Source organism: Geotrypetes seraphini, chromosome 17 (genome assembly GCF_902459505.1).
Source record: "Geotrypetes seraphini chromosome 17, aGeoSer1.1, whole genome shotgun sequence".
Classification (NCBI taxonomy): Eukaryota; Metazoa; Chordata; class Amphibia; order Gymnophiona; family Dermophiidae; genus Geotrypetes; species Geotrypetes seraphini.
Window position 1 is genome coordinate 25,704,759 of NC_047100.1, and position 26,775 is coordinate 25,731,533.

The following is a 26,775-nucleotide window of genomic DNA, read 5'->3' on the forward strand; positions in this document are numbered from 1 at the left end:
ATCCAGTCGGGTTTTCAGGATTTCCCCAATGAATATGCATGAGATCGATTTGCACACACAGCTTTCATTGCATGCTAATAGATCTCATGCATATTCATTGGGGAAATCCTGAAAACCCGACTGTATTGCGGCCCTCGAGGAGGGACTTTGACACCCCTGTTTTATACGATGGTATCCCTTTACCATTTTCCCTTCCATGTCCAGTGTCATAGTTTTGTGTGTCAAGTCAAGTTATTTAGGTGGTATATCAAATACAATAAACTTGAACTTTTGGGAACAGTTTGGGGGGGGGGGGTCTGTTTTATAAAGACATATAGGCACTTATATTGCCTTTTTAAAAGAGGCGTCCTTTTTTTTTCCATGGGTACCCTGTTATGTGAAACTGAGGATTTTAATTTGTAATGGTACATACAAGTAACTTGTCTGTGTATGCTTATTATTTGGATTTTTATTAACTGCCTTTTTTCATGAAGAGATTCACCCAAAGCGGTTTACGATACAATAAACAGGAATTAGTTACGCTTAAGTATTTTTCATATCTGTCCTGGTATGCTGACAATTTAACTGTGGTACATGGGGTAACGGAGTGCTTAAGTGACTTGCCCGGAGTCACACGGAGCAGATTAGGATTGAACTCGCAACCTCAGGGGGCTGAGGCAGCAGCTTTAACCACTAGGCCACTCCCTCCCTCTTTAGATGATGGTATATTTTAAACTTTTTTCTTTCCAAATAGATTGATACCTACAGTAATTAGAAATCAATATAAAGCAAGGCCAGTCGGGTTTTCAGGATAGCCCTAATGAATATGCATGAGAGAGATCTGCACATAATGGAGGTGCCAGGCATGCAAATCTGCTCCATGCATATTCATTAGGGCTATCCTGAAAACCCAACTGACCTGGGGGTCCTCCAGGACAGGGTTGGGAACCACTGGTATAAAGTGAAAAATTGTTTATCGTTTATTCAAAATTTGCCTTTTATTATACTAGCAAGCCAACTTTCCTCATTTCCTTTGGAATATATTTAGAATTGGTTTCAAATGCATTTGTGGCAAATATTAAAAGAAGCGTCCATTAATACAATTCATTGAGAAGTACACTTCTCCCTCCGTATTCGCAGTTTTAGCATCAGTTTTTAACTTGCTGGCTCCTCCCCCCAAAATGACATCAGCTTGCCTAGAGAAATCGCTGATTCCAAGCGTGTACAGAGAAAATCGCCGATTCTCAGCCCTTTCTTCATCGTGTTTTGCCTCTCCTTCAGGAACAGGCCAGGTCTCCCACCATGTTATTCATGGTTTCACCTTATTCACGATGGTTTTTAATAGAAAACAGCGAACAACATCTGAAAGAGTTATTCGCGGTTTTTTCTGTATTTGCCATTCTGTTAATCCCCTATGACAGCGAATACAGAGGGAGAAGTGTATGTATACTGAATATTTCTCTAATTCATATGCTCTTATTGGTAACTTAGAAAGAAAGACTGAGCTGAGCAGCACAATCAAAGTTTTGTCTGAGAATTTGTTCGCTATCATTTTATGGACCCAGTCGCTTGGATGTACTTGGCACTGGGAGATTAATTGGGCGAGCTTCCGTGAACAGAGTAGAGTTAATGTGCTTATCCTTGCAGAGGCACTGTAGTAATCAATTATGGTGGAGTCTCTTCGTCATACCTGGATTATCCAGACCAAGCAGTTCTGGCAGCTCTTGCAACAGAAAATACAATAAAGGGGGGGATGGGAGATCAAACAAACAAAACAAAAAATAAAGCTCTTATGCCAAATAAGAATGCGTATATTTGAACATGGTAATAGAAAGAAAAGGAGAGTTAAATAAGTTCACTTGTGAGCAGGACATGGGGGATGGACTGGAGTAGGAATGGGGGGAAATGGACGTGAACAGGACATGGAAGACGTGGGCTAGGCGGAGAGATGTACTTATGGTGGCTCTTGTATACTTTCACGGGCATAATCAAAACTTTAAAGTGTCCAAAAATGCGCCTAAGTCGACACTTTTCCCCTCTTCTATTAAACTGTACTAGCAGTTTCTAGCGTGGGGAGCCACACTGAATGGCCCGCGCTGCTCCTGACGCTCATAGGACCTCTATGAGCGTCGGGAGCAGCGTGGCTCCCCGTGCTAGAAACGGCTAGCGCAGTTTAATAGAAGAGAGGGTTGGATGTCCTAATCATCAGGACGTCCAAGTGCCAGTTTTCGAAAGCATTTGGACATTTAGCAGAATGTCAAAGCCACTGTGCGTCTGGAGTTTAAAGGGTCAAGTTAGGAGGTGTGCTATGGGTGGGCTTAGGGACGGCTTAAACTTTGACATTTTATGGCAATATTCAAAGCATTAGTAGGATGTCTAAGATGGAACTTTGATGTTTTCACTTAGATTCATTTTAGAAGCATCTAAGTACCACAAAGGTCCCCAGATGACCACTGGAGGTAAGTAAGCATGACCCCCCAACACTTCCCCAGTACTCACTAACCCCCTCCTATCCCCCAAATTTCAGAAAAAAGCAGTACATACCTGTCTTTAGAACAGCAGCATCTTCTATGGGAAAGCCTAGTAGAGTAGCACATGGGTGTCTTAGGTAGTCTAATGAGTGGACCAGTGAACCATAGAGAGGAGGACCCAGGCCCATAAGCCCCTCTAACCACTACATTTATAATAGAAAGTGTGAGGCCACAAAACCCTACTCCACTGCCATAAAGGTGACACCTTCAGCCATAAGGGCTATTTGGGTGGTAGACAGGTGGGTATTGTAGGTATTAGGGAAGTTTTAAGGGGGCTCACCATACATTATAAGGGGGTTATGGTGAGATGTACTTATGATATCCTTTTTGTGAAGTTCACAGCTGTGTCCTCTAAGGTGCCTCACTGCTCTGTTGGCATGTCTACGTGGACCCTCCTATATTTAAGTGGTGTCCTTTTGGACATTTCTAACTTAGATGATTTTTTTGGTCAAAAATGGGTTTAAAGTTAGTCATCCAAGCAGATGATTTTTGAAAAAAGTATTTTTGGATGTCTGGTGGTTTGACTTTTGAAAATGGACATTTGTGTGCTTCCTACTTTGGACATTTTGTGGGAAATGCCCTAATTGGACTTAGAAGTTCTTTTCAAAAATGGCCCTCCATGCAATTTTAGCCTCAGTTGTTTCAAGTCAGCTCATCCCAACTGTATTTTCATTAAATCTATTTTCTCTAGGCCTCCAAGCACCACTTCATTTCCTAGTGACTTAGAAGTTATAGTAGAGGACTGCAATCCACGTAAACAAAGTTCAACTGCTATCTTCCAATGACATTTCATTGGCTAACATTTTGCATTACCTCAAACACCTATTTAAGTTGACTGGAAAGGTGGTGTAGAAATACAACTCTGTAAAAAAAAAAAAAGTTTTTTCTATTGATATGTAAATTCCGAAGAAAATATGTTAATACTTTGGAGGCCAAGGAGGTCATGTTTAGAAGTATTTTCTGCATGTAAAGCTTCTTGGAAGCACACAACTGCTGAATCAGGTCTGATTCAGAAGCTTCTTGGAAGGACAGATCTACCTTAAACTCAGTGAGAACATAAGTAGCCTACCTTTAAAAGCAGTCGCAGATTTGCTGACTTTCTGGAAAGTAATGTGTTCAGATAACCTACCTCCCCAAGACCCAGGAAACGAAGGATAGCATGAAGAGGATGGATGGCAGGAGCCAATCTATCAAAACTTTACCATAACACTAAAACCTTTGAAAGAACTGCAGGTATGAAAGGGAGTCGGAAGACTTGGGTCAGGGTCTGATAAAGCCAGACCCCTATCCCTTCCCCTATGGCAGCGAATTACCAAAGGGTCCCAATAAGGGCTGTAGAAACATGGTCTATCTCTACTGCATTTTCAGTTTATCAGGGTGGCGTTGCTTCCAGCATTTTTAAAACTATTAGATCCAGGAAGTATTGCCCCCTCTGAAGCATTGGTGATCCTCTGTGGCAGTGGTGGCGGAATGGGAGGAGCATGGCATGCACATAGCATATGGGCTGGAAAGGAGGATCCTTTGGCATAATACAGTCCAATAGGAAGGTTTGGTGGTAGGAGGAGAGAACCAAAAATGTTGAGGGTGGGAGATACTATGGAAAATGATATAGGGGAGCTGTTTATTGTAAGCTTCTATACTGCTCCTAATGACTGGGGAGTCAATTCTGAGCGGTTTGCATGAGCATCAGTAATGGTGTTAACAATACATGAGTTAAAAAATTTCTATACCGCTTAAAACTAAATGGTTTACCTGAATTACATACATAAATTATAAAAGAACCTAATACAAAGAGCCCTAAAAACATATCTGTTTGCTTGGTGTAAATCTCAGGATAGAATCACAAATTTTGTTGTTACTACTTAGAGAATGACACGGTGACAAAATTCATCACCGTTCCCTTCCCCACGGATAACCGCGGGAAATAATCCCACATCATTTTCTAGTGTCTATCTCAACCTCAATCCTTCTACACCAGCATTCTTCAGAGCAAAGCTTGAGGGTCAGTGGTTGTGGCTATTCATACTCTGATTCTTATGGGAGCCAAGGATAATGAAGCCATTGTGACATCACTGATGTAATTGGCTCTTAGGCACTGGTGGAATGAGGCATTATGACATCACAATATCTGCTCTGGATACCAGAGACTGTCATTCTGTAGTGTCTGTTTCAACCTCGGTCCTTCTACACCAGCATTCTTCAAAGCAAAGCTTGAGGGTCAGTGGTTGTGGCCATTCATACTCTGATTCTTCCCTCTCTCCTTAAAAAATGACATGAAGATTGTTTCCCGCGGTTATCCGCGGGGACGGGAACGGTGATGAATTTTGTCACCGTGTCATTCTCTATTACTACTTACATTTTTTTTAATGTTTTTAATGCTTGGATGTTGCTCTATACTTTCTTTTTGGGGCTGTTGGATTGTAAAGATACTTTAAAAAAGTGAGGATATTTGCCTTGATATTCTGCTAGCTTCTATTTTTCATTCGTTTTCTCAGATTTGACTGCTGGGCAAACTGAGATTCACTAGTTAAATCCCACTTTAGTCCTTTCTTTGAGATGAGACCCGTAACGTACCTCGGTCAGCCTACCAAGCCCGGACCACCCAGTTGACCCACAGTGCCATTCCATAACTCTGCCATTTCATAATTAATGAGAAACATCAAAGAGATTTTTCTTTTAAATTTAGCTGCTTGCTGCCATTAATCACAACTAGTATGATAGATAGCAGTGCCATAAACTAGATTGTACTAGTCAGCAGCATTGATGCTATTTTTCGATCTCAGCTGAACTTCGCAAGAAAACATATACCGTTCCTAAATGCCTACTCATCAATTTTTTTTCCTTGCTGTGTTCTATGTTGGTAGCAGTTATTGTAGCATCAGTAGTGTATAGCCAACATATTTGTCTTTTACATTCCTAGGTTACGGAAAAAATCTTGACTAAAAATGGTGGATATGGGTGGAATTCAATAAATGGCACCTAAAGTTAGCACGGATCATCTCAGCGCCTAAGCTAGTATTCTATAAAAGAAGCTCTGTGCAGAGCATGTAATAAGTTTGATCTCTTTAAGGGCACTTGTGACATTATACCTTAGCTATATCCTTTGTGGAATGTGTTAGAAACGAACCTTGAGGTAATTATACCGCCCCTGAAGCAGCCCTGCTGGGCGAAACACGGCCATGCCAAGCACCTTTTATGTGACCTCTGCAATAAAGGATTTTAATCGACCTACCAACGTGTCTGCTTCTTCATCTTCTATTCTTTAGAGATATAAGCATAGTGTGGATTTCGTACCTAACTTTGGGTGTCAGCGTTTACATCTGTCAAAACGTGGTGTAAATGCTGGCGCCCGATTTATTGCAGTTGGGTCTAGAATCAATAGGCATGATGTTATAGAATACAAATTTGGGGGAATGCTCCTTGATCTGTCCAAGTTCCTTTGGCACTGTATGCTATGAAGTTTAGCACGCATGTTATAGAAAAATGTATAGGGCGGATTTACGCTTAAATCCAAATTAATGTCAAACAGCACCAATAATCAATGGTTATCACCTGATTAATTAGTTCAGGTGCAGATCTGTTACTACTATTGTGCACCAAACATTGGGTGACCTACATGGAATCAGAGGATAATGGATACGTTAATTGCTCTGTATTTACATCAGTATTAACACATCAATTTGTTTTTCATCAACTTAGATAGATTGTAATGTTGACATATTAGACAACAGCTGGATTAATATTTCTCATCTCATTGTGATATAACTTGAAAACCTGGTTGATTAGTTTTAAGCGATAAATGTGTATGATATAAATTGGTATGCACTGGGTTTCCAAGTGTGTACAGATGAATCTGATGCTTATTCATTATGGATATCATGAAAACCTGACTGGTTAGGTGGTCCTCCAGGAGAAGGTAGGGAAGTTCTGAGTTGGAAAGTATTTTATTGTTGCAGTAAGAATGCACAGTGATCGTCATATGTTAAAACTAGACACGTGTTATTATCGACAGTACCTAATTCATCATTATATGCGATTGTCTCTGGGAATATAATACACATAAAAAATCACATAAAAAGTCCAAGTATATAAAAAGTCTAGTAGACAATGACCCAAAAGTCCTGTAGACAAAGACCTGACACGGTCCGTGCTTCGGTCTCCGATTGGAGGCCTGCTTCATGGGTGTAATGTATAGGTCTAAAAGAAATGCATTATTCATATAGAAGGTCAAGACTGCATACATAAAAATACTTTTGAAGGTATATAAACAAATCAAAACAAGAGTGTATATAAAAATACATTTAAAAGCATTAAATCAGGAGCATATAAATAAATTGCATACATGAAAACACACTTAAAAATATGGATTAATCAAAACTTATAAATAAGTCAACAAAATGATAAACCAGGGGAACATGAGCCAGATTTAAAGATAACTATAAAAATACAGATACATACTATATATCTCTAAAATAGAGGGTTGTGTGTCCAAAATAAAAGAACACATAAGGAGGTCGAAACAAAGGCCGTGTCAGGTTATTGTGTCCTGGAATTTTTATATACTTGGAATTTTTATGTGATTTTTTTAATGTGTATTATATTTGTAAAATTGATTTGTACAAATAAAGATTGTCTACCCCAAAGTTGACGTGGTCTATCCCACTCCCCACTTGTTCTTCTGATATTTGATTTTACGTAGGGTTTTTGTCCCTTTTTTTTTGTGTTCCATATCGTCTCTGGGAAGACATGACTAAAGTCGTAGATCTAAAATGTTCAGAATGGTGACAGGTCAAATGTGCGCAAGACAACAGCACAACGACAATTCAGCACACGCCGCAAAATGGCGTATGGCAAAGGGCAGCACAGCAACACGTCATCATGGCACCACGTTATGATTCCCTTTCCTCTTTGTGCTTTGAATATAAGTCACATGAATGCATTTTTGTTACTATGGTTACGTTTCCTCTTTATATATGTGCTCAGAACAGCCCGCCTTCCTTTCGCTGCCTGACCATGTCCGTTATAGGTAAAGCTCTGGTTCTGCTAGAACTTGCTCTATAACAGATATTTGTCTTGTGCGGATTTTACTCGCCTCTGGCGAGAGCAACACTACTTCCAGATTTCAGATTTCTTCATTTCCAGGTATGTTTATATTTTCGGTTCACGTGCACGCAGACAGTATATTTTTATGTAATTACTTTTGAAAGCTATATAAGATGTGTGCTACACAATCGCAAGAAAACCGAGGGTATAATAATAAAGCTCTGAGTGCGCTTGTTCAGATTAAAGTTTTATTGTTTATCCTGGAAATCTTAGCGCACATGCGCGGATCAAAGTTCCGTCATTCTTGCACCCATCTTGCGCTCAGTTGTCCCGCATAGTAAAAGCGCGAGAAGGGTGATTAATGATATTAATATTAAGAGACCCTGGGCAAGTCACTTAATCCCCATTGCCCCAGGTGCATTAGTTAGAGCAGGAGACCGCCGGGACAGTTAGGGAAAAATGCTTGAGTACCTGAATAATTTGTAATCCGCATAGAACTGTAGGATATGCGGAATATAAATTATTATAAATAAATATTTTAATAATTATTATAGTCACTGCATACATGTGATGAGGTAGATCACACAGCTGGATCCACTCTAGAGATGGACAGAAGGCAATAGATGTCTCTGGTTGGAAGCTTGAAAACTATGTTGTTGCTATTCCTGTAGGATAGGCTTCTGCCCATGTAAACCATGCTGAGTGTTTAGTTCGTCTGAGGGCAAAGTTGGAAAGGAGTTGGCAATTGGGTGGGTGTCGGCCATATTCAGTGCTGATGTCTGCATAGCTAAGTGGGTGGATAGGACCACAGAAGAGGCAGTCATAGAAACATGATGGCAGCCATTTTGAAATGCAGTACTGTTGATATATTATTCTGTTCTGTAGCATCACACACCCTTGTGAGGTAAAATAGAACAGGTCATCTGCTCTCATACTTAAGGAAGTGACAAGGTCAGGGAATATACCTGCTGTACCTGTATGTAATATGTAAAACGCTTTTGGTTGTACCACAGAAAGGCGGCATATATCGAGAGTCTCGTAAACGTAAGGGTGTTTGTGCCCAGTCCTATGAGTATCTCAGCATGGAAGAGCTCGATGAATTGCAGGTGAAAAATCAAATGGATTGAGAAATAATTTTAAAACACCTCTGCTACAATGAGCTCCACAGCAACGATGTTGACATACAGATAATTAATTGCAGTTACAGTCTGTTTGCGAACTGTGGTGAGAAACTTGTTGGAGTGTCAATAGATAGCCAAGATGATCCAGCACATCTGCAGGTGTCTGTATTTTATATTTACAAAGAAATGGATATGTTCCCAGTCCTGGCCATAGAATTGAAATGCACCTTATTTAGCTACTAGGGTTTGTTAGTTTGGGGTTTTTCTTTTAATTAAAAATGCAAAAAAACAACAACCCACTATTTAAAAAAAAAAAAAAAAATACCACCCAGCATGCCTGAATGACTTAAAAAGAAAGCAGATGAAAATGGGCACTTGTTTCGTTAATTGATTTCACAGAACAAATCGATTCAGTCCACAAGTGCCTTTTGCGGAAAAATACAGACGAAGAGTTTTAAACGCTGACACCCGGATTCTATATATGGCCTCCAAAACTGGGCGTTACCGATCCAAAATGTTTGCCCAACTAAATTGGTTATTGGGCAAATTAGTATCGATAATTGGGAGCTAACGGGAATAAATTTGAATTTGTGTACACATCATGCTAGTTTCTAGTCTACAACAATGGGCGTCAAAATCCCACAGTGCGTAACCCCAAAAGGGGCGTGGCTATGGGCGGGTCAGGGGCATTTCTAAAATTTGCACGCTGTATGGAAATAGAGACTTTGAATTCAAAAGGGCCTGGGATCTCTCAGAGAGAGAAAAAGATAACGGTTACTGCCGATGGGCAGACGGGCCATTTGGCCTTTATCTGCCGTAATGTTTCTAGAATACCGGGGATGTGTGCCCAAATTGGGCGCTGGGAATTACACCTGGTTTCAGCAAGGGTGAGTCCTGGTGCCCAAATCTGAGTTCTGAAATCTGCACTCGGGGCCATACTCTGTAACCGGTGTCATTGTCGGCGGCCACCTTAAAAGCAAGTGCCAATCACGTGTCAATCATGTGATGGGTACAGAATTGTGCCTCCAGCAAAGGTAGGCGCCGGAAATGTAGGCCAGGGTTTACCTGGCCTACATTTCCAGTGCCTACCTAGGATGTGAATCGCGCCACCTAATACCACTTCCAGTGTTAGCCACACCCACAGTGGCATTAGGCGACTTAAAGCACCTACGGAGCGGCACCTGAAACTCAGTTAAAAAGCATCATTTCAATTGATTTTTTTAAAACCGAGTTTGAGTGCCTACCAGCATCTAAAAGAACGATGCCATATAGATAATCCGGGCCTTAATGCTTTTCTATAATCAGTGCTTACCTCTGAGTGCCCATTGTAGAATAGCACAGGGCACCATTTTTTTCGGTGCTGATGTTTGGAGCACCATTTACTGAATGAAACCCCAAAAGCCCAATGTTGAAAAGCATTTACATAGAAACATGATGGCAGATAAAGGCCAAATGGCCCATCCACAGTAGCCATTACCTCTTCCTCTCTCTAAGAGATCCCACGTGCCTATCCCAGGCTTTCTTGAAATCAGACACAGTTGCTGTCTCTACCATCTCTTCCGGGAGGCTGTTCCATGCATCTATCATCCTTTCTGTAAAACAGCATTTCCTTAGATTACTCCAGAGCCTATCACCTCTTAACTTCATCCTATGCCCTCTCATTCCAGAGCTTCCTTTCAAATGAAAGAGACTTGACCCGGGCGCATTTACATCACTTAGGTATTTAAACGTCTCTGTCATATCTCCCCTCTCCCGCCTTTCCTCCAAAGTATACAGATTTAACCTGGTAAGAGAAGCTCCTGCCTGCTTAAATTTCGCTAACTGGGACAAATCCAGATATTTAGCAGTATTTAACTGGATAGTGCTATTGCTATTCAGGCAGACCACCTTGACACACTGTGAGTAGTGCTGGGGCATTATAATGCTGCTCATTATTAGCAGTTCTGCCCAGGGCAGGAATGTTCCTTTGATGGGCCCTAGGCACACATTTGGCCTCTTGGCCTTGCCCTGCCCTCTTCATGCATTTAGAAAACTAAAATAATCTGGGTGTTTTCCTTAATGGATTTGATTCCCTTTTATGATATACAAAGCTATAGAGAATAGACCCAGGGTCACCAATATTGCCACTATTAAGCTGCTTCCAGCCCTCCCCACTGCCCACATCTTTATTTTTGCCAAACACATGAGAGCTAGTATCAAGTCGCCGTATTGGCTGAGCGGGACAGGAGAAGCAGCTCACAATGCACTGGCCCACATGACAAGAGACAGGGTAACACCTTAGTGCACCCACTAGTGAGCCACCAGGAGGGGATAAGAGGAAGGCCAAGGAGGTACGGGGAAAAATGGGAAAACTGTCGGGTGGAGAACAGAGGATCCTGTCTGGCTTACACCCCTGGCTCTCACAACTTCCCCACCTACCTCCTCTGGCACTGCAGTTTGAATCTTCGGGCAGCCATCAGCCTCAGAAGCCTCCTCTCTGTAGTTCCCGCCTCTGCGGGAACAGGAAGTCGCTGCAGAGAAGTAGCTTCTGGGGCAGGCTGACAACAGCAGGCTCAACTCGTTGCCACTGTCGGCCTGCAAAAGATTCATTTGCAGCGGTGGGGAGGAGGAGGTGGGGGCATGGGGTAATCGGGAGAGCCAGGAATGTAAGCTGGACAATCATCGGATTAGCACAACAGTGGCTGGCAGTGGGCCCCACTGAAGTCTTCAGTCCCAAGACACATGACTACTAGGCCTAGCCTTTAATCTAGCATTGGCTCTGCCATATGACTAAAGATACTTTTTAACACTATTACTTTTGCAATTTCTTTTACTTATAACAGTTATTTTGTTTTCATACTGTGTGTCTGCAGACTGTGAAAATTTGTCGGCAGACCTTGGGAAATTGGGAGTCTGGGTGTCCAAATGGCAGATGAAATTTAATGTGGACAAATGCAAATTAATGCACATTGAGAAGAATAACCCAAATCATAGTTACCGGATGCTAGGATCACCTTGGAGGTCAGTGTCCAAGAAAAAGATCTGGGTATCATTGTAGACAATATGCTGGAAACCCACCACCCAATGTGTGGCGGCAGCCAAAAAAGAAAAAAAGATGCTAGGAATTATTAGAAAAGGGATGGTAAATAAGACTAGGCCTCTGCATTGCTCCATAGTGTGACCTTACCTTGAGTATTGCATTCAATTCTGCTCGCCTTTTCTCAAAAAAGATATAGTGGAACTAGAAAAGGTTCAAAGGAGAGCGACCAAGATGAAAAAGGGGATGGAACTCCGCTCATATGAGGAAAGCCTAAAGAGGAGAAGGCTCTTCAGCATGGAAAAGAGACGGCTGAGGGGAGATATGATTGAAGTCTACAGAATCCTGAGTGGCCTACAACGGGTAAAAGTGGATCAATTTTTTTTTACTGCATCAAAAATTACAAAGACTAGGGAACACTTGATGAAGTTACAGGAAGACACTTATGTATTTTGCACGTTACTAAAGAACCTGTAACCTATATTTATTCCTTGTGACTAGCCACTAATCTCCCTACCCCCTAAGAAAGCTTCTGGTTTATTTCGCTGGGATATTGATGCAATTCAGAATTGTACGGCATTTCCTATAATCTACCATGTACAGAACAGAATACAACAGGTTTTAATGACTTTAATACATTCAGATGTGTCCAGGATCTTGACTCCGTCAGCAGGATGGGCTTGCTTGTCTATTTTTGTGTCACACATTCCAAGTGAAGGATTAGAGATAGGCGGTTGTTTTATACCTTTCATGCAGCTTATTTTATACCTTAGCAACCATGGACCTCTGAGGAAGGAGTGTTTTCCGAAACACGGACCGTGTCAGGTCCTTTGGTTTGTTATAAGGTGGTATTTTAACTGCATAAATATTTGGTATAATAAACATTGCCTGCATCTCGTACATAGTTGCCTGCAGTTTTTTTGTTTTTGCTTTGACTGAATATAGTGAACATGCAGTGTTTAAGTGGTACGATTATCTGTTAAAAAAAAAAAAAATAATTTTAAGTGCCGACCTGAGAAGCATATCATTTTATGCCAAAATGATGAGTTTGCTAATACATACACATTTTATTAAACAGGAAAACTTTACCGGATTTTCAGTGAGCAAATATGTATTGAAATTTTGCATCAACAAACACTTAAGTTACATGGGAGACAGTACTGCATGTGAATAGCAATGGGAAACTTAGTGTGGGACTTGGCAGCTTTAAAAAGTATCAATCATTACTCACCATTTTGATTTGCAGAAGTTTGGTTGGGGGGGGGAGGGAGGGAGACCAGGCAGTTAACAGTGAGGGGGAGGGAAGAGAGAGATGAGTTGTAAGAACTGAAGGCACGTTTGGAAGCTCTGGTCTGTGTCTTTGACAAGTCTGAGAGTGCAGCAGCATGAGTTCCCTCTGCTTACTGGGTCACAAGCTACGGCGAGGAATTCCAAGGTACAGTAAATGTTATCTCTGGCATCATTTGTCTTGCTTTGGTTCAACTCTGGAGGCAGCTTGTTAAGTTGTGTTGAATTGTTTTGGTGTGTTAAGTCATATTTCACGTTAGCGGTCAGCACCCGGAAGAAACTCGGGGTTATAAATGCCAGAAAGCTCATTGTGTAAAGATGCCGGGCAATTTTGACTAGTTTGCGAGGTTACAGAGACCTAAACTTTCTCATGTTGAATCATGCGAAGAAGTGGCATGTTGTGGAAAACGTGCTAGGGATTCAATTGCTCGGTGGGGAGTGGGTGGCGCAGTGGTTAGAGCTACAACCTCAGCATCCTGAGGTGGTGGGTTCAAATCCTATGTTGCTCCTTGTGACCCTGGGCAAGTCACTTAATCCCCCCATTGCCCCAGGTACGTTAGATAGATTGTGAGCCCATCAGGACAGACAGGGAAAAACTGCTTGAGTACCTGAATAAATTCATGTAAATCATTCTGAGCTCCTCAGGGAGAACAGTAGAGAAAATGGAATAAATAGTGTGAAAAGTTTCAGCCTCTGATATCTAGAGCTGGTATTGTGACATCATAATGCCTCATTCCACCAATGCCTGAGAGCCAACCTCATCAGTGATGTCACAATGGCTTGACTGTCCTATAATAGACTCACTTTATCTATATTTTGATTTCTAGAGTGGTTAGAGCTACAACCTCAGCATCCTGAGGTGGTGGGTTCAAATCCTATGTTGCTCCTTGTGACCCTGGGCAAGTCACGTAATCTCCCATTGCCCCAGGTACGTTAGATAGAGTGAGAGCCCACCGGGACAGACAGGGAAAAATGCTTGGGTACCTGAATGTAAACTTTTCACACTATTTATTTATTTTTCTATATTGTTCTCCCAGAGGAGTTCAGAACGGTTTACATGAATTTATTCAGGTACTTGAGCATTTTCCTCTGTCTGTCCTGGAAGGCTCACAATGCACCTGGAGCAATGGGAGGATTAAGTGACTTCAACATGCTTCGCGCGACCCCATCGGCTCTCCCTCTGACGTCGCTTCCTATGCACAGCAACTGGAAGTGACATCAGCAGGAGAGATGACGCAGTCGTGAGGAGCACGTTGATGTTATTGCTCACGGCAGTGAACTAGAAGTACGGGGGAAGGGAAGGGGGGTGTGTGCGTGGCGAGGAGAGGAGTGGGAAGAGTCAGGGCGGAGAGGAGGGGTGCCGGCGCCCCCACCAACATGACACCCGAGGTGAACCGCCCCCCCCCTTCCTATGCCACTGGGAGTGAGGTTCTTTCCTGGTGTTCATGAAAGTTGCCCATTTCAAGGCACTACCCCTGAAGACACTAAACTCTAGCAGTCATGTGCACCAGACATGGCTGGTGTGAACATAAGACAAGCCTTACTGGGTCAGACCAATGGTCCATCAAGTCCAGTAACCCGTTCTCATGGTGGCCAATCCAAGTCACTAGTACCTGGCCAAAACCCAAAGAATAGCAACATTCCAGAATCCCAAAGAGTAACAAAAGATTCTAGAACCCCAAAGAGTAACAAAATATTCTAGAACCCCAAAGAGTATCAAGATTCCAGGCAGAATCTCACAGAATAGCAAGATTCTAGAACCCCAAAGAGTATCAAGATTCCAGGCAGAATCTCACAGAATAGCAAGATTCTAGAACCCCAAAGAGTATCAAGATTCCAGGCAGAATCTCACAGAATAGCAAGATTCTAGAACCCCAAAGAGTATCAAGATTCCAGGCAGAATCTCACAGAATAGCAAGATTCTAGAACCCCAAAGAGTATCAAGATTCCAGGCAGAATCTCAAAGAATAGCAAGATTCTGGAACCCCAAATAGTGGCAACATTCCATGCCACCGAACTAGGGCAAGCTTGCCTCATGCGTTTCTGAATAACAGACTATGGACTTTTCCTGACAAAGTTTGTAAGACGGCGCCTTCTCTTTATATTACAGGTTGCCTGATAAATATTTTACCTAGCTCTAGCTGAATTTAAATTGCATGTGGTATTTCATTGTATATAGACAGAGTAAATTCATAACACCCTAAAGGCTAACAGACCCACCCACAAATTTATAGCATAACTATTGTCAGGTAAATACAGTTTCAGTATATTTTTCTGTATCTTATTGTCAAACTTCCTATCTGTAAATGGGGTATTAATCAGGTCAATTGCATAAGTTCAAATGAGGGCTCTCATGGCAGGTGGGGGGTGAACATAGGAGAGAGTATCCCCCTTTCCCCGGCCTTTGAGTTCTGGAAAACAGTGTGTGCAGCAATTATTACTTAAAAAAAAAAAAAGGTAGCCGCACCACCTCTTGCCAGCTTTCTCCAATGAAATGACTGAATCCTGTTTGCGGCAGAGGTGGGTTCTCTTTTGACGTGGCTCCACTGCCCTATTTCCTGTTGGTGGTGGCAGGAGTTTCCCCCCACAGTTCTCCTCTACCACTGCCTGAAAGTGGCAGTGGGAAATATTCCTTGCTCTTCTCTTCTTACACTTCAGTATGTCGTTCGTTTATTTAAATAGTATTTGCGTTGGACATGAAAGCGATTCAGAAATACTAAAATACAAAACAGTATACATACACATAAAAAATACATATAACATAATATAAACGTGCAGGTAGTATTTTAATTTCCAACTGCTTGCCTAAAGAACCAGACAGGTGTATCTTTATCTGGCAGATTTAACTGCCAAACGCCAGATAAAGTTGTAAAGTTTGGGCACATGTAGGATTACCCATTTCCTGAAGAAGCCCTTCTAATATGTGAAGAGCGAAACAGGGATGCTCTGTCACACCCACCAAGCTGGGCATTAACATATCCCAAGCTAAGCACAAAACATTATTGGGTAAAGGGTTCCTATAATGGCCATTTGAGGAAACATACAGAAATTATACTAAGAACAACGACAAAACAGAAAAAAGAATCATTAAAATTATTAAAACTATTTATACAAATTTCAAAAAAGGGTTGTTTTGACTGGTGATAGCCCGCATATCGCTAGCTTATTGAGGCAAGTTCTAACAAATAAGCAGCTGTGAGCGCTTGAGGTCTTCTTTCCCCATAGAAGATATTTTAAAATAAACCAATTGGGTCCATATTTAAATTATTGTGTTAACACATATTAAATATGTGTTATTACATTATATTTTACCGTGCTTTCTTAGCTACGTTTTTTTCCATCTTTGTCAATGTTTGCCAAGCTATCTTTTACCATACTATGTCTGAGAATGCAGCAACGTGGTTGGAGCTGCAGCCTCGGCACCCCGAGGTTGTGGGTTCAAATCCCACGCTGCTCCTTGTGACCCTGGGCAAGTCGCCTGCTCCCCCATTGCCCCAGGTATATTAGATGGACTGTGAGCCCACCGAGACAGACAGGTTTGAGTACCTGAATAAATTCATGTAAATTCTGAGCTCCCCTGGGGGAACAGTATAGAAAATTGAATAAATATGACATATAGATATATTCATTTAAAATCTAGCTGGATAAATCTTAGGACTGCCATTTCAGCAGCTGAGCTGGAGTGACTCCAATTATCTGGCTGGTGCTAAAAATCACACCCTGAGGGTGCTCGGGCAAGGGCGTGTCTCTTACCAGTTTTATCCAGACAAGGAGGGGGGCGTATATTTTTTAAATGGGCAAAACATAGCTCAGCATGATTAATGTAGTAAGACATGACTTGGCAAAAAATGGTAAGGCAAGCGTGCATGACAAAACGTAGCATGAAAGACGTGGAACGGCAAACATGGCATGAGAGATCGTAGCATGGCAGACATATTCAGCTCTCAAACCATCTAGTTAGGTTTTTCAGAATATATTGCTAAAGATCAGGGCTTTCTTACCTGCTCGTCTGTTTGGGAGGGTTTTCATACCTTAATATTTATTCTCGATTCAGTTTTTACATAAAGAATCAGCTATATTGTCAAGTTTCAAGTTTATTCATTTTTGATATCCACAAATCGTATGACAACTAAGCGGCTTACAATAGAAAGGATACTAATAACTAATAACATTTAAAAAATAAAACTGTACGCATATTATAATGGGGATTTACTATGCTGAGGGATATATATACAATACACACCAGCAGGGGACAGCTATTATATCCTCTAACTCAGTGGTTCCCAACCCTGTCCTGGAGGACCCCCAGGTCAGTCGGGTTTTCAGGATAGCCCTAATGAATATGCATGAAGCAGATTTGCATGCCTGGCACCTCCATTATATGCAGATCTCTCTCATGCATATTCATTAGGGCTATCCTGAAAAACCGACTGGCCTGGGGGTCCTCCAGGACAGGGTTGGGAACCACTGCTCTAACTGACTATGGGCTATATTTTTTTGTCAGGAATTTTAGATACTGTTAGTAAGCCAAAAATAGCACAACAATTACTTAAGTTTCTTTTATTGCTTGCGTGCCTTGGTAAATTGATGGCTCCAGTACATTCCCCAGGAACTGAGATATTGCAGTCTTCCTTTACAAATGCGAGTTAACTGCATAGCAATTTCAAGGGGAGTAAACTTTACAAAACCTGCTTACAGTTCTTAAATAATAGTTCTATCTGCATCTAGATTCTAAATCTGGGAAGTGAAGGGGTATGTAAGGTTGTGCCTTGATATGAGCTGAAAGTACAGAACATTCTCTTCGGACACTTTCCCTGTTGACTAACATTAGCCCAAGTCTGCTTATGAGTGAGGCAGAGTTTCGGGCAGTGGTGCTGCCTTGTTGCGGCAGGTGTGTTTTTCTTGAAACACTTATCTGAGAGTAAAACACCCAGTACTCATCTTGTTCCGCCTCCTCAAACCTGCAAGTCGCCAGTGCTACAGCGCTTTCGTCAGGTGTATGAGGGGAATTAACCTGCTCTCTCTCTGTAAAGCTAATTATAAAAGAGTCAGTTAAGCAGGTGGACACCCGAGATGATGCCTTTCTTAGAATAACAAATTTTCAATATGTTTTAAAATACAGTAGACTCTCTGTACTCATCCTGTGTGTTAGCTCAGAAGGAGAATTTCTTGCCCCCGATTCAAAAATTTTGATGATCTCATTACAACGCTGTTTTCCGCATGACTCTCTACATGTGATACATTGGACACCCCCGGACCCCTGAGGAAGGAGTGTTTCTCTGAAACTTGGACCATGTTGGGTTCATACTTCATGTATATGAGAGCCATTTTTAAGGATTACAATTTTGTATGGTTTTTTTTAAAATAAAGATTCCTGTACCTTGTACATGCCATTCTACAGTCTTTTCCTTGTTTTTGGTGTTCATCTTTTACTGCAGGCCCGTTGGATTTTTCTTTGCTTTGCCCGCTGAAAACAGGCAGCGGGGGTCAGGATTGGAGGTGGGGCTGGAGTGGGCTTGGGGACGTGACGGGGCGGGTCTAGGGGGGGGGGTCCGGATTTTCCAGTCAGAAAATCTGGTAACCCTAAGTAAGCATCACTGTTTATGAAGACTGCAATGCCCTGTTCCTTATGCTGGCTGGGAATAGCTGTGTTTGATAAATCCGGTGTGCTGATCCCAACCAAGTCCTGGAGGCACCTAGACAGTTAGATATTTAAGAGAGCCCTACTGAATATGCATGGAATAGATATTCATACATCAGTGACCCAGGATATGCTAATCTGTCTTATGCATATTCAGTATTCATTATGGACATCCTGAAAACCAGACTGGTGAGATGTGTTTTCTAGGATAGGGTTAGGAAGTGGTAATTTAGAAGATGATGCAAGAAACACATCTGTCTGAAGCAATTTCTACTTAAACTGCAAATATTGACCCACTGAAATCCCTTGCTAGTGGGGGGTTTTTGGGGGGGTGACTACTGGTAAAATGGAGTCGAGAACTGGCTGCTGTACCCTCTTCTGAAGCCTCATCGCCCTAATCAGGAGACAAATTGAAACCCAAGAATGGTACCGTATATACTCGAATATAAGACGATCCAAACGTAAGTCATTGTAATCTCCCAAAAAAGGAGGAAAATAGGTCGACTCGAATATAAGCCAGAGAAGGGTATAATATTCATGTGCCCTGCCAGGATCTGCACCCAGCTCCCCTCACTCCCTTCCAGGCTCTCCACTTAGTCCCCTCTCCTTCCCTGCCAGACTGTACTCTGTGCCCCTCTCTCCCGATGTCCTGCAGGCCTCCATCGAGCCTGCCGTATAACCTGGTGGTCCAGTAGTAGGCTGAGACAGGAAAGATCCTTCTCGTCTCCTATCCTGGCTAACTCTTGACAATTTTTTTAAATCTCCCTTCCGCCTCCCCCGTGAACCTTTTTGAATCTCTGGTGGTCCAGTGGTGTACCAGGCAGGAGCAAGATTTTTGCACTTCTGCCTGGCCCTGAGCCGGGCAGGAGCGCAAAAAGCTCACTCCTGCTCCGTACACTGCTGGACCACCAGGAATTCAAAAAGGTATGCAGGAGGGAGGTTAAAAAATTGTCGGTGTCAGCTGGGACAGGAGATGGGAGGGATCCCTTCTGTCCCAGCCCACCAGGTCATAGGGCAGGCAGAGGCCTGCAACAAGTACGGGAGGGGCTGGTGGGCACAGACCCGAATATAAGATGAGACCCCCATTTTTAGGCCCAAAAATCTCTTCTTATATTCGACTTTAATTGTGAATTTAAGTTTTGCCTCTGGAGACCCAGCATGAACTTTTGAAGTCAGTAATGCATGTGTGTGAACCATGGAGTGCAAGGAAACATTTTTTGGCTTCAGTTCTTGTTGGTGATGTAGCTGGTGTTGGTCTTTGGTACTATTCAACTGCCTTTGAACAGAGAGCCAATCAAACCGCTTCGAACTTCACGGTATAGCGGTATATAAGAAATAAATTATTATTATTATCACATTTGAATACTCCCCCTACGACCTTCAACACATCATGCAAACTCCATGTGCTTTAGAGTAAGGCATTATTATCGGAATCTTGAATATGGCAGGAAGATGGTAAACATCTTTCATATCTCTTTGTACTTTGATGACGATACCTAAGTATTAAATACATTATCTTAATATTTTTATTCGTTTAAAGGCGACAAACATATGTTTTCCGGTAATTTTTTCCGGTAATATTTCTTTACATTTATGGGGGATTATCCACCCCTACGTGGTGACATCATCTTTTTGCGTAATGATGGCACATAAGCTTTGATGCTATTTTGGTAATTTTCAAATGAACGCCAACACAGAGAAAGAGAAGGTACTCTTTTCTCTGTCTGGTTAGCAGTATTTGTCTGGTAAGTTCTTTTAAAAGGCTATTGATTGTCCGGTACACATAGTTGGCGTTACCTGACTTTTACAAATAAATACATTTTCATTATTAAATTAGTCAGTTGGTAGATTTTGGGACAACGTGCAACTTGCCTGACTTGAAACTCAGCTTCAGTTGGAAGTGATTTGGAGGAGATCCACTATGGAGTAATAGACAGAATTTGACAATGGAATTTAAATGCATGGGATTTTTTAATCACAAGCATTTTGCACTACACACAAGCACAGTTCTCGCTGGGATTTGGCCGTGCTGAAGAGGGACCCGATTTTTGGAGAGCCCTCGAAAGATCATCGAGTGACCATGATTAATAAAGATAAGTACACGAATTTAAGCAGTTGCATATGGTTAATCCCTTTTAAAACTAAAATTTATTAGCAAGAACTTGGAATTAGGAAGGTTGGTTTATTAGGGAACACAGTGTGGGCTGTGATGGTTTCCTTCATCATCATGGCCCTAATATCTTCGGATATGGCCCTGAAAAAGGTGCACTGAGCACATCATTCAATATTTAATATTTTAGAAATTAATTCATATTATAATTTGTATTATTTAAGGGATATTAAATAAATTACAATAAATAATAGGGCACTATTTTGTGATATTTCTGAGCGCATTATGCGGCCATATATCACACTGGCTCATGCCACCCTCTCTTATCTATCGGCAATCTCTGTTTTAAGTGCCTGTGGCCAGTCTTTTGCTAGTGGTGAAGTTACCAGCAAATATTTACAGCACTCTTTGTGCTGTTCAGCAGCCCACAATGTGTGCTGCTGCCACCGGAGAAGCCGTGGATAAGCACCAAAAATGATATTTTCCCTTCAAGTCAAAATATTGAATGCTCTTGATGGCGACCACTTTATCTCCCCTGTTTGCTTTTTCCGATAAGAAGAATAAACTGTGTTTCAAGCCTACAGAACAGAGACGTTATGAATGTGGTATAATCGCTTCTCCATATCACTCTTCTAACTTACTGCTCTACTTCCTTTTAGTTTTCAGACTGCTCATTGTACTTGCTAGATTATCAGCGAGCACAGACAACGTTAGAGTAAGTCTACATACAAAGTATAAACTGACTGAACGGCTTTCAACAAATCCCTAGCAAGGTGACTGTTGATTCTTGGATGCTGAAAAGCAGCTATTGGTAACTAGTATCAGTGGCGTAGTAAGGGGGAGGGGGGACCACCCTGGGTGCTATCATGGTGGGGGTGCCGGCACCTCTCTGCCCCCCCTCCCTACCCGCCAGCCATATTCGAACCTCCATTCCCTGTCCTCCTGTACCTCTTTAATTCTTTGCTAGCGTGAGCAACTACCGTATTTTCGCGGATATAACGCGCGCGTTATACGTGATTTTACGTACCGCGCATACCCCTCGCGCGTTATATGCCTGAGCGCGGTATACAAAAGTTTTTAAACATAGTTCCCACCCCGCCCGACTCACCCCCCCAGCAGGACCGCTCGCACCCCCACCCCGAACGACCGCTCGCACGCGCTCCCACCCGCACCCGCATCCACGATCGGAGCAAGAGGGCGCCCAAGCCCTCTTGCCCGGCCGACTCCCCGACGTCCGATACATCCCCCCCCCCCGGCAGGACCACTCGCACCCTCACCCCGAAGGACCGCCGACTCCCCAACAATATCGGGCCAGGAGGGAGCCCAAACCCTCCTGGCCACGGCGACCCCCTAACCCCACCCCGCACTACATTACGGGCAGGAGGGATCCCAGGCCCTCCTGCCCTCGACGCAAACCCCCTCCCCCCAACGACCGCCCCCCCCAAGAACCTCCGCCCGTCCCCCAGCCGACCCGCGACCCCCCTGGCCGACCCCCACGACACCCCCACCCGCCTTCCCCGTACTTTGTGTAGTTGGGCCAGAAGGGAGCCCAAACCCTCCTGGCCACGGCGACCCCCTAACCCCACCCCGCACTACATTACGGGCAGGAGGGATCCCAGGCCCTCCTGCCCTCGACGCAAACCCCCCTCCCTCCAACGACCGCCCCCCCCAAGAACCTCCGACCGACCCGCGACCCCCCTGGCCGACCCCCCCACCCCCCTTCCCCGTACCTTTGGAAGTTGGCCGGACAGACGGGAGCCAAACCCGCCTGTCCGGCAGGCAGCCAACGAAGGAATGAGGCCGGATTGGCCCATCCGTCCTAAAGCTCCGCCTACTGGTGGGGCCTAAGGCGCGTGGGCCAATCAGAATAGGCCCTGGAGCCTTAGGTCCCACCTGGGGGCGCGGCCTGAGACACATGGTCGGGTTTGGCCCATGTGCCTCAGGCCGCGCCCCCAGGTGGGACCTAAGGCTCCAGGGCCTATTCTGATTGGCCCACGCGCCTTAGGCCCCACCAGTAGGCGGAGCTTTAGGACGGATGGGCCAATCCGGCCTCATTCCTTCGTTGGCTGCCTGCCGGACAGGCGGGTTTGGCTCCCGTCTGTCCGGCCAACTTCCAAAGGTACGGGGAAGGGGGGTGGGGGGGTCGGCCAGGGGGGTCGCGGGTCGGTCGGAGGTTCTTGGGGGGGGGGGCGGTCGTTGGAGGGAGGGGGGTTTGCGTCGAGGGCAGGAGGGCCTGGGATCCCTCCTGCCCGTAATGTAGTGCGGGGTGGGGTTAGGGGGTCGCCGTGGCCAGGAGGGTTTGGGCTCCCTTCTGGCCCAACTACACAAAGTACGGGGAAGGCGGGTGGGGGTGTCGTTGGGGTCGGCCAGGGGGGTCGCGGGTCGGCTGGGGGACGGGCGGAGGTTCTTGGGGGGGGGCGGTCGTTGGGGGGAGGGGGTTTGCGTCGAGGGCAGGAGGGCCTGGGATCCCTCCTGCCCGTAATGTAGTGCGGGGTGGGGTTAGGGGGTCGCCGTGGCCAGGAGGATTTGGGCTCCCTCCTGGCCCAATATTGTCGGGGAGTCGGCGGTCCTTCGGGGTGGGGGTGCGAGTGGTCCTGCCGAGGGGGGAGAAGAATCGGACGTCGAGGGGGGGCATCAGGCTTTCAGGATGGGGACAGGACTTCAAGGGGGGACAGGCAGACCTTCAAGGGGGGGACAGGCAGACCTTCAAGGGGGGACAGGACTTCAAGGGGGACAGGCACGGAGAGGCGGGGCAGTGCACCGAAAGTCAGGGCGGGTGAACGGTGAGTCGGGGCAACCAGAGGAGAGTCGGGGCAGTGCACCGAAAGTCAGGGTGAGTCGGGGCAACCAGATGAGAGTCGGGGAGGGCGAAAGGAGAATCGGGGTGGCCAGAGGAGAGTCGGGGAGAGCGAAAGGAGAGTCGGGGTGGCCAGAGGAGAGTCGGGCAGCATGCGCGTTATATGCCTGAGCGCGGTATAGAAAAGTTTTTGTACATATCATCGTGATTTCTGCGCGCTATACCCCTGTGCGCGTTTTACAATGGTGCGCGTTATATCCGCGAAAATACGGTACTCTGGCCTGCTATTCATGCTGGCCTAGCTCCCTCTGAAATCACTTCCGGGTCACGGGGCCAGGAAGTGAAAGCCAATGTCAGTGTTAACCAGCAGGCCAGAGAAGCTGCTCACGCTGGTTGGGATGAGAAGGGAGGGCGTGAGTGTGGCATTGGGGGCACAGAAGGACCGGGGGAGGCAGAGAGGAGGGAAAGGGGGTGCCAGTGCCCCGAGCATCTCCTACCCTAGCTATGCCACTGACTAGAAGTTCTGTAGTACATATGAACATGTGAATGAATTCATACATTTATTGAGATGTGGGTGATGAAATCCTATTCAGATGAAATTTATAACATTTTTGGTGAGTGAGGGGTGTTATCATTTTCAACAATGACTTATGGAGAAGTAGCAGTATCTGATTCTTTAAAAGAAAAAAATAATTTTCACAGGAGTCATATAAGCTACTGTACTCCATCCCCAACTGCCCTCTCTCTCCCTTGTTCTATTTAGAATCTGTCTTCCCACTTCTATACAAAATTTACCCCTCTCTCCCCCTCCACCGCAAACCATTTCCACCAACTTCTGCCCCCTTTCTCTCTTCCCCCCCTACTTCCACCAGTCTACCCCCTCTCTTCTCCACCCTTTCTCCACCAGCATCTGTTCCCTCTCTCCTACCCACCTCCACCAGCACCTGCCCCATCGCTCATCTACCAGCACCTTTCCCCCCCCTCTCTCTTATTCCACATCCACCAGCATTTACCCCCTAGCATCTTTGCTGCTGCTGATTTCCTGCAGTATTAGAAGCAGTTACAAGCTGAAACAAACTGGCCGTGAAACCTTCCTATACATAGCTGCCAGCTTTGCCCTGGAAGAAGTGATGTTGGAGAGGGCAGGCCAGCAACCATAGGTATGTATGAGAAGGTCCAGCGGCCAGATTGTTTCAGTTTGCCATCTCTGCTGCTTCTTCGGCACAAGATGGAAGAGTGATACTGGAGGGATTGCTGGTCCCGACTCCACCGGCTACTCAGGGCTGCACGGCTGCCTGTTAAACAGTACGCAGCTGTGCAGCTAAGAGGGAACAGTGGTTCTACCCCAGCTCCTCCCCCTTGCAGTCACCCTAGTTCAGGAGTACAAGTGTGGAATTATTAATTAATGTGGCACAGAAATTAAAATAAATACTATTCTAAAAATGAGGTTTACACGTGTATATGATAACACGTGTAAATGCAGGTGCTTACATGTGTAAATCATGAATAGGTCTAAAATTAGAGCCACTGCTATTTTGATTTTCCAGTAAACAGGCAGCTTTATCGGTATACGATGAAATTCTAAGATGATTGATAAGGTACCTTAATGAACATCTTTACTGTTCTCGTCTGATTTGCATTTCAGTTTGCCTCGTTCTTTAGTGGGCATCTGTAGAGTAGACTTATCAAGGGAGATGATAATCTAAAAGGATATCCAATCACAAATGAAGGTGAAAAGTAAAAAATAAAAATAAGGAAGATCGCAACTAATCCCCCATAACAAAATCAGAATGAATAAAATAGTGGGACTAATACACACCAGAAAAAATAAATATGGATTACTACTGCTGATCTCTCTAAGCTGAGCGGGAGTCCTCCAACAACAGTGCTGCCAGTGGGGGTGCTGTTTCAAAGTCACATATTCAATATTGGGGCATAGGCAAATTCTGCAGGACTCCAGAGGACTTGCTTGGTCCTGGCAATTGAAAGCACAATACTGAAGCAACACCCCCCGCTGGCAGCAATGTGGTTGGAGGATTCCCGCTCAGCTTCTAGGGAACATTGTACTACCAAAAAGTACGAGGGTTCTCCAAAAGGTTTCTGCCCTTTCATAATGGTTGGGGCGGGAGAAGCAGTAAGAGGGTGTATTAGTAGGATGCTGGGAAAAATGTAGAGCAAACCAGGGTAATTATGTGGAAAAGTGACCTAATTTGCTTTTGAGATATTTAATGAATAGTGTTTAAAAAATAAAAGTGCGGCAACCTTTTGAAGATCCCTCATAGATAAATGAAGGGTATCAGAAATTATCTTCTCTGATCATCAGCAGATTAAGGTATAGAACTATGTCGGGGTGGGGGTGGGGGGTGGTAAACCAGCTATAATTTTTAATCAGCTGCCACAGATTCAGATGCCCCGACTGTGCAACTAAAATCTAAACTGAGACCATGAAAGTCCAAGATCAAAAGCTGTAAATTAACTAAGGGCCAGATATACGAATATTGTTTAATGTGGTGTTTGTCCTGTTCTGAGTCTGGGGAGGAAATGCTTCATCTATCTGTTGGCTTTTAGTTTCCAACTGGCATCTTAGCAGCTGGAGCTTTCCTTCCCTATTTTGAGTAGACTCGTTCACTCCATTGCAGGAATTCAAATAAACAAGGACACACTACATTTCACCTTGTACTATGTCGTAGCTTAGTATTTAAATCTGTACTGTGGAGTGATCATTGTAAATCTTACTATTCATACAAAAGCTGACACTAAATTCAATTCCCATCAGTCACAGCTTTGGCCTGGGGGATACGAATGTGCTCAGCTAGGCCCTGCAGATTGGAGAGCTTTGATGGAGACAATAGCTGGACCATCTTCTAATCTAACGTATCCTCCAGTTCCATGGATTGCAGTTTGGCATTGATCTTCAGCCATGACTTAAGAGCTAGGCGTGTAGCCCCTGCCAGCTGGGCACAGCCTGAAAATGCCAGTTAAAACAGCCTAGGCCAACCTGAGGTGTTTTATATTGCTTAAATCACTAGGATTGGGTTCTTTTAAGTCAGCTGGCAGGTTCAGCAAAGTATAGGTAGGCACAGTTTTCCCCGGGTAATTTTTAGCTCTGAAAATCCTGCAGAAGTTACACAAACCATCAGGACCTGCACAGATTTTTGAATATGCAGGAGACAGATGTGTATACAATGGAAGCAGTGCTTGCAAACCTCTCTCCTGCCTATTCATGGAGGATGCCCTGTGCATTTTGTTT

At 44.1% G+C, this 26,775-nt stretch overlaps 2 protein-coding genes across 8 annotated transcripts in view; one reads left to right on the forward strand and one right to left on the reverse strand.

The window, feature by feature from the left end:
* FRMD4B (FERM domain containing 4B) overlaps window positions 1-26,775 on the reverse strand; it is a 451,582-nt gene that overhangs the window by 324,615 nt on the left and 100,192 nt on the right. For 4 of the 5 annotated variants that reach the window (XM_033926696.1, XM_033926694.1, XM_033926693.1 and 1 more), the window contains one exon: window positions 25,128-25,227. The exons of the other annotated variant lie outside the window; for it this stretch is intronic. The gene's annotated coding sequence lies outside the window, so the exon portion shown is untranslated. The remainder of the gene's footprint in view (window positions 1-25,127; window positions 25,228-26,775) is intronic. 5 annotated transcript variants of the gene reach the window in all.
* The window catches only part of MITF (melanocyte inducing transcription factor), a 177,695-nt gene that overhangs the window by 58,620 nt on the left and 92,300 nt on the right, over window positions 1-26,775 (forward strand). The gene's annotated exons all lie outside the window — the stretch shown is intronic.